Source organism: Onychomys torridus, chromosome X (assembly GCF_903995425.1).
Source record: "Onychomys torridus chromosome X, mOncTor1.1, whole genome shotgun sequence".
Taxonomy (NCBI): Eukaryota; Metazoa; Chordata; class Mammalia; order Rodentia; family Cricetidae; genus Onychomys; species Onychomys torridus.
The window spans coordinates 74,239,722-74,252,400 of NC_050466.1; the positions used below are offsets into that span (position 1 = coordinate 74,239,722).

A 12,679-nucleotide genomic window follows, 5' to 3' on the forward strand; every position below is an offset into this window, starting at 1 on the left:
TCTCATAAACCATTCTCATTAACTGGCTATCTCAAGCTAGCAAATTTGTATCAATTAAATTCAGATCTACATTAGGACAAAGAAAATGAGTTCAGTGTTATTTATTATTAAGCCACAAATCCAAACTATGTATTTTAAATGCCTAGGTGAAAATTAATTTAGAGGTCAGTTATATTCAATTATTCAGTTAATCAAGCCATTGAAAATTGTCACTGAATGATATTGAGTGGTTGTGAAATGTCACTGATTTGAAAAGTGATAGTGTTCACTCTTGTTGGCATATAAGAGATAAAAAGAATTTGAAATTGTTCTTTAAAAGTACAATTTTATATGTACTTTAAACATCAAAAGTTTTAAATAGTCATAATACATATTTTGAAGCATATTAGAGCAAATATTTCTCACTGAATGCAAACTGTTTCCATTTATCACCTATAAAATCTAGGATTGAAGTATAAGTTCCAAATTTTAAAGTTAATTTATGTTAGAAAGGTATTATTTCTGTTACTACATTTTTCAGCCTCATAATAGGTCTATGAAAAGACTAGCTCATCAGAGATACTGATTTCCCAGATTCCAGAAGAAACCAGTCCTGTTAGCCCTGTGAGCTTACCAACTGTTGGGTGTTTGTCAAATGCTTCCATGATTTGGATCCGTGTCATCAGCTGTGAAATGTGCTATTATTTCTTCCAAAATATTCTTTTGTAAGACAGAACAAGGCACAACAAACACATATCTCAATTTTAAATTCATATAACAATGCAAGGTGATATTATTACTCTTAAGCTGAAGAATGCTTTCATTTAAAAGAATTGGAAGAATTAGATAACATGAGTTGGCTTATCTAACTACATAACTTAGACTATAATTTTTGCAGTGAGAGGAAGACTTGATTTTTTTTCAAGCATATTATACCTAAAACTGAGGTATAATTTACCAGTGATAAGTTCATATCAAGTTTTTTTGTGATAATAATTATGTACTTACAAATAGCATTATGAATTTTGATTTCATTATACTTAATGTCAAAAATGCTTCTTAAATTTTTATGGCCAAAATCACAAAGCTTAGAAAGGAAAGGTTATATAAGATTGCTTTTATTAAAATTGCACAAAATTAAACTAAAGCATGTGATATTATATTATTTACAAGCTTTCAATTTAAATAATACTATACTGAAAATTATATGTTTTACTTTATTCTATAACGCAAAATCATTCCTGAGAAAAATATGTGTTCTCTCAAGTAGTACTTTCTAGTGTTAAATATACTACATAAGAAACTTAGTTAAGTTTAGTTATAATACCTACTTTGCCAAAAGTGTAGATTACATTTTGTATTTACCCAGACTGCCTGAATTGGACATTTTATTTTGATTTTTTTGTTTTAAAATTTTTGTTTGTTTGTCTTGTTGAGACAGGGTTTCTCTGTGTAGCAATCATGGCTGTCCTCAAACTCATTCTGTAGATCAGGCTGGCCTTGAACTCACAGAGACCCGCCTGCTTCTGTCTCTTGAATGCTGGAATTAAAGGCTTGCACTACTACTGACTGAATGTTTGTTTTAACTTATATCAGCCCTTTAAATGTTCATGTTTTTCAAGGTTATAGGATTTAAAACAAACAAACAAACGAAAAATCCTACTTCATCGTTGAAGGTGATATAGGCAATATAGACATATGTGTATATATGAAAGCATAGAATCATTGAAACATTCTCCTGTGATATAGCACTGAGATCCTAAATACTTTAAAATTATAGACAAATTTTATTTCATTTGTCCCTAAGGAATTTGAAGGCACTAATATTTTTAATGTAACTAAATCCCTATATGTGGTATATGACAGCTGGTAAAAATCATAGACTGAATGAATTTATAAAATTTAAACCATTAAAAATAGGAAAAGAGGACAGTGATATGGCTAAGGTGGAAAAGGTGCTTGTTGCCAAGCTCTGTGACCAAATTTTGATCCATGGCAAGAGGAGAAAACTGTTAAAAGTTGTCCTTTTATCTCCACATATGCTTTGTCTGTGTTATGCATGAACCCCCTCTACACATGCACTGCTTATGCATACAAAATAAATGAATCAAAATGTGATAAGAAAATTTTAAAACAATACAAACATAAAGCAGGAAATGGGAAACTCGGTTTCATGGGCCAGGTATACAATCATAGTATTTCTCTCTTTTATATTATACATATTGTACTATTCATCATTCAGTTATAAAATATTCAACACATGCATGTCTCAGTGGAAGAGAATAGTGGTGATTTATGTCCCTAAGTCTTGAAAATTTAAGTAGTGTAAGCCTTAATTTTTTTTTTTTATAAAAGCATATACAAGGCATTAAAGCCACTTTGATTTTCGGTAGTTCCAGTTTTTAAATGCACCATATTTAGAAGGATTATGTAAATCCTTGAGACAATTCACATAACCATGGTTAAGTATGTATAACTACATGTTAATATTTTATAAAACACTGAAGATGCTTATAAAGGAAATTTGGATCATCTAATATGTTAAAAGGTAATTCTTAGGTCATTTACTAATTATGAGAAAGAAATATATGGATATGAAAGCTATAAATAAAAAGTAGCTAGCAGAATAGACATTTATGTAATAACATCCAATGCATGGTAGGTACTAAATCATTAGTTATTGTTTAAGAGTGTCAAGATTCTGAATGTGTATGCAAAATTTTAAAATGACATTTAATATTCTCTTTTGAAATCTGCTCATTTTTTGGTTTAATTACTTGATAAGATTTAATTTGTAGTAATGTTGGGTTAATCCCATTCAAATAGCAAGCCTGCAGAGTTACAAGGTAGTTTATGCTTACTTCTTTTCCCTTCCTACTTCATATTTTATATTTATGTTTTGTTGTAGTGTAGCAGAGGTGGGAGAGAGAGAGAGTCATACCAGACAAAACTCACATGAGAGGTTTATTGAGGTAAGGTAGAGGACACAGAGGCTGGCCTCTGTGGGAGAAGCTGGGGAGAAAGAGAGCAGAATGCCTGAAGACAGAATGCTCAGGAGGAGATTGCTTTTTTACCAGGGAATTTAGCTCATGCACATAGGGAGTGGCCATAGATGATGATGTAGTCTGTCAGGACCCTGAGTAGGCTAGTGTAAATGCCTGAGTACTAACAAGTGCATGTGTCTAAGGGGTGCTCTTCGTGGCTGCAGCTGAGGACCCTGAGGGCAGGCCAGCATAATACCTGAATACTAACAGGTATTATACAAAAAAACTAAGGAAAAAAGTGTCTCCTTCTGGATATAAATTGGAAATTCAGAAAAGATCTGAGAAAGGCACATGTCTTGAAAACAAACTCTGAGAAATCTGTTATTTTCTGTTGGCTGAATGATTTGGAAAAGTTGTCATTGCCTGCCAAAAAATACATATACCATTTTTGTAAACTGGTATTTTCCTTATTAAATGAACTGTAACTTTAATTTCCAAATTAAAACTGAAAAATAGTTAAAAATACAAAGATGGGTGTTTCACCATCTCTCTTCTTTTTCCTAGAATGAAAATGCATGACAAAATTCATTATTGTATTAATTCACAGAATTTTTCTCATCACACACACACACACACACACACACACACAATCTTAGTATTTATTATAAGAATATGACTCACCTCTACCCTTTTATCCTCTCTTTATGATTTGCTCTAATTTTCATTATTCATTATTCAATTTGATTTTTTTGAAACTACATTCTTCTTTCATATGATACATCCCAACCACATTTCCCCTCCCTCCACTTCTCCTAGTTCCCCGGCTCCATCACCTCCCCATTCATCCAGATTTACTCCCTCTCTGTTTCCTCTTCAGAAAACAGCTCTCCAAGAGATGATTTCCAGAGAGGACAAAACAATATACAATAAGTCAAGGCAAAAGCCCTCATATTGAGGCTGGACAAGGCAAGGCAACCCAGCACAGGAAGAAGAGTCCCAGAGCAGAAAAAAGTGATACACCCAAATCCACTTTTATGAGTCTAACAAGGATATCAAACTAACAGCCATAACATACATGCAGAGGGCCTGGTGCAGACTCATGCAGGCCCTGTGCTTGCCACTTCCATCTCTGTGATCCCATGTGACCCCTGCATAGTTGATTGGGTAGGCCATGTTCTCCTGGTGTCTTCTATTCCCTATCACATCTAAACAGAGTTTACTCCTCTTATTTCTATAGGGTTCCCTCATCTCCTAGGGGAGGGACCCAAAGAAGACTCCCAATTTAGACTCTATATCCACATAATGTCTTGACTGTGGGTCTCTGTATCTGTTCCCATCAGTTGCTGGATGAATGTTCTCTGAGGACTACTAGATAAGGCACAGATCTATGAGTATAGAAGAATATCATAAGGAATCATTTCATGATTTTTTTGCCACTTATATTTGGTTCTACTCTAGCTGTCTTGCCTATCCAGTCTCTGGTTCCTGGCCATGCAGGCAATGTAGGACATGGGCTTCTTCTGTTAGTATTGACAAGTTAAAACCAAAGGTTGGTTGGCCACTCCCACATGTTCTGTGCCACCATTGCCCTAGTACAACTTGCAGGCTGGACAGATTGTAGATGGAATATTCTGTGCCTACATTGGTGTTCAGGTTTCTCTTTCTATAGGCTGCAGAATACCTTCTTTTGACAAAGAGACTAGAATGTATGGGTGCATCTTCCAAGCCGGCACCAGATTGATCTCTATATGTTCAATGAGCTGAGTAGAAGTTATCCTCAGCATTGGAGCCTTGTTGTCAGTTTTCAGAAGATGAACTTTTGTCCTAGCATCAGTCTGGGTTATTTAGGGATCTTCACATGACCTTCTTGGCCAATAAGTAAACCCAGTCCCAGCAATAGACACCCTGTCTGGCTAAAAAAGTTAGCCAGTTCAGACTCCCGATCCTCTCTAACTAGGAGTCCTCACTAGGGTTAACCTCATAGATTGCACGAAATTTCTACTGTACTAGGTTTCCATATCACCCCCTCAATATCTCCCAATTCCTGCTGTCCTAATGGCTTCTCATCCTACCTAAAGATTAATGAATCTCTAAACCCTTATCAGAGCAGCTTTATTTTTACTACATGGCAATTAATATAGAGACCCATAACTGGTCAGTGTGCAGAGAACAAAAGACTCTGATAAGTCTTAGCCTTAAAGTGGTCATCTGGATCACATCCTCTCTTGCTAAAGCTCAGGAAGCTTTGTGAAAGAGGGTGAGGAACGATTTTAAGAGCCATAAAGTGTAAATGACTCGAAGGAAACAATGTTTTCTTGCAGTGCTACAATGCAACAACAAGATACTTTCACATGTGACTTCTTAGCAGTCCAGACAGTTAAACTTAAGCCGGACAAAATTTTTGCATGGAGAGGGGAGGGGTACAAGAAGTCCTACCCATAGCTGAAGAGCTATTGGCATTTGATAGTGCTTGGCAGAGGCAAAATCAGTTTTCTTTAAGATTGTGACCTCTAGTATGAAGGCCACATAGCCAAGAGTAAATGGAAGCAGAAATTGGACATAATGGCTTTTATTTTAAAATAGAAGAGGACCCAACTGGGTAAGGTTTGAAGAGTGCAATGAATCTGGAAGGATTTTAGGAAGAGACAGACTATGAATAAATATATTGTACAAAATCCTCAAAAAAGTAATGAAATGGGAAAAAAGATATAAAATAGTAAATATTTTTATAAATGCATGTGGAAATGTCCACAAAAATTTAAACACAGAAAAATACATATGCACATGCTTCAATCTAGTGAAAACTTTCATTATAATTGGTATTGAAATGATACAGGTCACATTTATCTATGCAGTGTTTAACACAAAAGAAAACCTACAAAATTTATAGTACTATGCAAATGTCTACCAACAGGGGTTTGGATAGCTATTTTATAAAATACCTAAAATATTAAATACAATATAACTAATAAAATGAATAAATAATGGGGATTATTGTTTTCAAAAAATCATCTTATCTATATATAATCTCTTATTTGTTTAAGCCCTGTAGATTTTTGTCTATGTAAAATTGCTCTTGTATACTCATATAAAAGGATGATTGTAGCTGAAAGGTTTCTCTGGTCCTGCCCAGTCCTGTGGTCCCACGGCCACTTATAAAGTAATCATTCAGAGGCTTATATTAATTACCAGTTTTATGGCCTAGAGCAGGCTTCTTGCTAGCTAGCTCTTATAACTTAACCCATTTCTATTAGTCTATGTTGTACCACATGCCTGTGTTATTACCGGTCTGCTGGCATCTTGCTGCTCCTTTGGCAGTGGTTGGCTGGCATCTCTCCAGACTCCACCTTTCTCTTTCCTGTCTCTCTCCTTCGATTTCCCACTTGCCTCTAAACTGCCTTGCCATAGACCAAAGCAGCTCACTTATTAACCAATGGGAACAACATTTATTCACAGGGTGCAGAGTCATCCCCCAGCAGGTGATTGTCTTAGTTACTTTTCTTTTGCTCTGAAGGGGCACTATAACTAAGGCAACTTATAAAATAATCAGTTGTCGGCTAGCTTCTATTTTCTGAGTGTGAGTCTGTGACCATCATGGGCAGAAGCATGGCAACAGGCAGGCACAGAGATAGAGGAGCAGCTGAGAGATTACACATTATTCATACGATTGGGGCAGAGAGTAAGAATGGGCCTTGTGTGTGTTTTTGAAACCTCAAAGACCACGCTCAGTGACACACCTCCTCCAATAAGGCCACACTTCCTAGTCCTTCCCCAAACAGTTTCCACACACTAGGGACCAACCATTCAGATGTATGAGCCTATAGGGTGGGTTAATTCTCATCCAAACCATTACAATGATCATAGATATCAAGAAAACATATGAGTTTGTTGATAATATTGGAAGAAAGTGTGGAGAAGAAAGAAGGATAAGCAAACTGAACAATTAATTCATGATAATTAGGAGAGAAACATGATATGCCATTCAGCCAAATATGCAAATGAAATGTTTGAATGTATAAATAAATAACAAATAACTTAAAATTTATAATTTTTAAAAAATTTCTAGCTGATATTAGAAACATAAATATATATATATATATATATATATATATATATATATCAATGGAATATTATATAAAGTTGCAATGGACATATATCACAAGATGTTTAAATCAAATTAAATACAACTTATTAAATACCACATATTTCTGGTAAAATTTTTCAACATCTTTTATTCTACCAATTTTACGTGCTCACTACATTATTGTTATCAAGTCACCCTACCATGCAAATTGTATGGCAGAACTATTTGTTTCTATCATACTGTAACTTATTGATCCCTGATCAACCTTTTCCAGATGCTACCTTTCTGATTCCCATGCTCCAACTATTATGTAACCTACATTCTAGTGGCAACATCTGTGAAATCAACTTTTGGAGATTTCACACAGGAGCTATATCACACAGTGCTTGGCAATCTGTGCTTGTTTTATTTGATATAACATAGCTATATGCAGTTCCATCTCTTTTGTTGCAAAAGAAATAATTTCATGTTTTTCTATGACTGAATGAATATGCATTGGGTATATGAACCACATTTTCTTCCTTGATATATTAGGATATGGACATAAAGGCTCTTTATCTGAACAATCCTTTATCTATTTCCCCAGCATATGGGAATATATATAATCACAAGGCCCAGATTTGTGTGCTCAATTGCCTTCATCTCATGTTTAAGTTGTTCAACTTAATATGTTGGGATCATGAAAGATAAGTGACATAGTGTGTCTTGGTGTGTTGTATGTTGCCATAACAAACTACCCATAACTGGTCACTTAGCAAAAGTGCTTACTTAATACATATTTGTAGAGGCCCAAAGGCATGCTATTAGTGTGGAGGTGTGTGTGTGTGTGTGTGTGTGTGTGTGTGTGTGTGTGTGTGTGTGAGAGAGAGAGAGAGACAGAGACAGAGACAGAGACAGAAACAGAGAGACACAGAGAGAGGGGAGGTTGGTTATACGACCAAGAATGTAAACAAAAATACAAACAGAAAACCAAAATGATATTACAGTACCTTTTATGTTAACTTATCAAGCTCCTCATTATCTACATCATTATAAATGAGAATTTATTTCTTCTAAAGTTGATTCCCTTAATAACTTGAAATTCTTTCACCAAGCCTCACTTTTAAGTTTCCCCATCTCTCAATCCTTTACACTGAGAACTAAGTTGCCACGATATGAAACTTTGGGGCACAACATGGAAACTTACCATGAAAAGTAAAACACATATATTTTGATTCTGAAATCAATCCCCTGTAGAGAAAAGAGAGCCAACTATTAGCTACAGTTGCTTTATAGGAGTTCTAACACTTTTCTAAAGCAGGAAATTTCAGGCAAATATATTCATCCAAAGCCGTATCAGAATTTCTTTTTTTCTTTTTTGTTTGTTTGTTTGTTTGTTTTTCATGACAGGGTTTCTCTGTGTCGCTCTGGCTGTCCTGGAACTCGTACTGTAGACCAGGCTGGCCTCAAACTCATAGAGATCTGCCTGCCTCTGCATCTGAGTGCTGGCATTAAAGAAGTACACCACCACCACCTGCCCTGATTGTCTTTTCTACTACATAGAAATACTGATGAAACTTATTTTATTTTTATGTGCTTTGTTTGTAAGTTTCAACTTGATTTGATACTAGACAGACAGTATGGCTTAATTTCAGGTATCTTTTTGTGAATTACTTTTATTATCCATTTTATTTGGAAAACACTGGTTGGTCTCTTTGATGTGTAGTGATACTTTCATATGTTAATTCTTTCATCTCTTAGTTCCTAGGTAATTGTTCAGTGTGGAAAGTGAACTTAAAAATGCATTTAGTTTCATTTTTACATTACATTTTAAAATCTGTACTGTTGCATAGATTCTAGAATAAATAAATGCAATCCTTTCACATTTTGTTTTGTTTACAATTAATCATTTTCTATCCATTCCTCACATATTTTCTTCTTTTTTCATCAGGTTGATTTAGTGAATATAGGAAGTTCTGACATAGTGGATGGAAATCATAAACTGACTCTTGGTTTGATTTGGAATATCATCCTACATTGGCAGGTAAATATACTACCAGACATTGCCTCCTTGTGAAGCATGTTGCTAAACCTGTCTTTCATTTCTTTGACCTACAAAATAAACAAATATATCACTAACATTACCTAGCCATCTTCATAGGACTGCCTTTTAAATTTACATGTTATGTCATTTTAAATATTGAGAATTATTATAAAATATGTTCTGGTATACTTCTGGGAATATTATTGTAATTCTGTCATTGGGTAAGTTTGGAAAAAAAGATAAATCCTAACCATATCAAAAAATTTAATAAATATGTGCACTTCACAACCTATAGAATTTTAAATGAACACATTTATCTGTCCTTTTAATCACCATCATCAAATGAGTAAACTTATATCAATATTATATATTCACAATATATACCAATAATTATGAAAGTTTAATAGGATGGTAATATTCGTCAGAGTCAGCTTTTGAAATTGCATTTTCTCAATTGCTTGAGTATAGAGATTTATTTTGCATGTCTATATTTATTCTAACTCTTTAAACTAGATCAAAGATCCTTTGGTTTAGTGAAAAGAGTATGAACATTTAAAATCATTACAACATGAGCTTAAATTCAAACATACCTATTTACTATCCCAATGGCATTGGATATAATGTCATAATAGTTCCTTTTCTGTCAAAAGGAAAAAGCATGAAAGTATTTATATTAGGACTAGATGAAAAAATAGCTGCTGTTAAATAGTCCATTTTTTTTTTACTGGAGGTACAAATGACAAGGACTTTTTAGCATATTCAAGTATTTTGTGAATTTGGAGATATTTGAGATATGCCTGCCTTTTCTTGTGTTTTTTTTCTTTTTTTTCTACTAAGGATTATACTTTTTTGGTAATACCACTACTAAGGTATATTTTTATCCATAAATTTACTAATTCTCAATGTAAAATTCAATGTTTACCAATCTAGCTTATTTCTTTTGCTTGGTAGCTTCTCAAAGTATCCATAGGAAAGAAAGTTCTTCTCCAGCCAAACAAAAATTGTAGGTTATTTACAGAGATGTGCAACCATCACAACACTCCAATGTTAGCACTTTTATCCTACTTTGAAGAGAATTTTTGTGCCTTTAAAATCTGTCTGTGCTACTACTCCAGTCTGAGAAAACCATCAAAACACTTTCATGTATATATTTGTGTTTTTGGTTATATCACTCCCATGGGATCTTCTAATATGTGCTTCTTTTGTGTAGCTTATTTCATTGGGTATAATATTTGGGGTTCCTTCCCATTTCCACTATTGTTTTATTTTCTTGAGCTAACGTTTGACTTCAGTTAGAATGGTGAATATTTAGTCTGACTCAAGAGTGGATGTACCATAGGTATACCTTCTCAACTCAGCAGCCATACTGATAATCTCATTGGCCTGATATATATATATATATGTGTATATGTGTACATATATATATAATTTCATTTTCTTTTTTATTTATTATATGTGTGTTTGAATTTTACACATCAGCCATTGTTTCCCGTCCTCCCCCCCTCCCGCCCCACCTTCCCCCCATCCCCTCCACTCCCTTCCCATCTCCTCCAGGGCCAAGACTCCCCTGGGGATTCAATTCAACCTGGTGGATTCAGTACAGGCAGGTCCAGTCACCGCCTTCCAGGCTGAGCAAAGTGTCCCTGTGTAAGCCCAAGGTTTCAAACAGCCAGCTCATGCACTAAGGACACATCCAGGTCCCACTGCCTGGGTGCCTCCCAAACAGTTCAAGCTATTCAATTGTCTCACTTTTCCAGAGGGCCTGATCAAGGTTGGGGGCTCCACAGCTTTTGGTTCATAATTCATGTGTTTCCATTAGTTTGCCTATTTGTCCCTGTGCTTTTCCAACTTGGTCTCAACAATTCATATTCTTACAGTCCCTCCTCTTTCTCAACAGTTGGACTCCTGGAGCTCCACCTGGGGCCTGGCTGAGGATCTCTGCATCCACTTCTATCAGTTATTGAATGAGAGTTCCAGGACAACCGTTAGGGTGTTTGGCCATCTGATCACCAGTCTAGGTCAGATCAGGCTTTCTCTCGACCATTGCCAGTAGTCTACAGTGGATGTATCATTGTGGATTTCTGGGGACCTCTCTAGCACTTTGCTTCTTCCTGTTCTCATGTGGTCTTCATTTATCATGGTCTGTCATTCCTTGTTCTCCCTTTCTGTTCTTGATCCAGCTAGGATCTCCTGCTCCCCTAAGCTCTCTTTCCCTCAAACCTAGCCCTTTGTTACTCCCACTGTCGTCCAGGTTGTTCATGTAGATCTCATCCATTTCTCTGTCAGAGGGTGATCCCTGGGTCTTTCCAAGGGTCCCATTTTCTAGGTAGCCTCCCTGGAGTTGTGTAGTTGTCTAGTCATCTTTGTTTTACATCTAGTATCCTACTATGAGTGAGTACATACCATGTTTGTCCTATTGAGTCTGGGTTACCTCACTCAGGATGATTTTTTTCTAGATCCATCCATTTGCCTGCAAACCTCATGATGTCATTTTTTCCCTGATGAGTAGTACTCCATTGTGTATATGTACCATATTTTCTTTATCCATTCTTCAGTTGAAGGGCATCTAGGTTGTTTCCAGGTTCTGGCTATTACAAACAATGCTGATATGAACATAGCTGAGCAAATGCCCTTGTGGTATGACTGAGCATTCCTTGGGTATATGCCAAGAGTGCTATAGCTGGGTCTTGGGAGAGATGGATTCCCAATTTTCTAAGGAAGTGCCATATTGATTTCCAAAGTGGCTGTACAAGCTTGCTTTCCTACCAGCAGTTGAGGAGAGTTCCCCTTGTTCCCCATCCTCACCAGCAAAAGCTGTCTTCTGTGTTTTTTTATCTTAGCCATTCTGACAGGTGTAAGGTGGTATCTCAGAGTCGTTTTGATATGCATTTCCTGGATAATTAGGGAGATTGATATATTTTTATTTTGAATGGGCTCAACTACTTTTTACAGCAGTATAAAAAGAACAGAAAACAAATATAACTTTTAACGTGAGCCAAAGCTGGCAAGTTTCTAGCCATTTTAGATAGTAATGGTTTCAATAAAATTATGGTTGTGGCAATATGCCCTTCTTCCCACCATTATTTCATTATTCTTCTCAGTGTTTTTCCAAATCTCTTACAGGGAGAACAGTTTCCATACGATCAATTGTTTGTAGAACTAAAGCTGAAGCATTTCAAAAAAGAAATAAGGCACACAGGACCAAAACAGATGTCAGGAGCACTAGTAGAATGACTGTAGCAGTTTCTCACATGTTCCCAAGTGCTGTATTTCTGATGACCTAGTAAGAGATTATGGAGTGACCCAGTTTGGAGAGCACACAGGGTAATATTGACACCAGCGATGACAAAGCATATTCAGAGTTCCAAAATTCTTTTGAAATTGTGTTTGTCATTGAGTTGGTCTCTCATAGGATTCCATTCATTCTTATCTCTGAGTCCCTTTGTAAACTCTGTTTCCACTCATTCCAAGGTAGAATGTCAACACTGTCCTTTCTGACACCTCCTTCATTTGCTATTAAGTGGCCACTGTTTATTCTTTTTGGTGGGTGTTGTTACAGTGAGAAGGATGTTTTACACCCAGAAATACTAGAATAAATGCCTTTACTTA

At 35.7% G+C, this 12,679-nt stretch overlaps 1 protein-coding gene across 4 annotated transcripts in view; it reads left to right on the plus strand.

Moving 5' to 3' along the window:
• The window catches only part of Dmd (dystrophin), a 1,920,150-nt gene that overhangs the window by 178,649 nt on the left and 1,728,822 nt on the right, over window positions 1–12,679 (plus strand). For 2 of the 4 annotated variants that reach the window (XM_036174407.1, XM_036174408.1), the window contains exon 4: window positions 8,978–9,070. The gene's annotated coding sequence lies outside the window, so the exon portion shown is untranslated. Of the gene's footprint in view, window positions 1–8,977; window positions 9,071–12,679 lie in introns of those variants that run through there. The other 2 variants (XM_036174405.1, XM_036174406.1) reach the window with 1 other exon arrangement.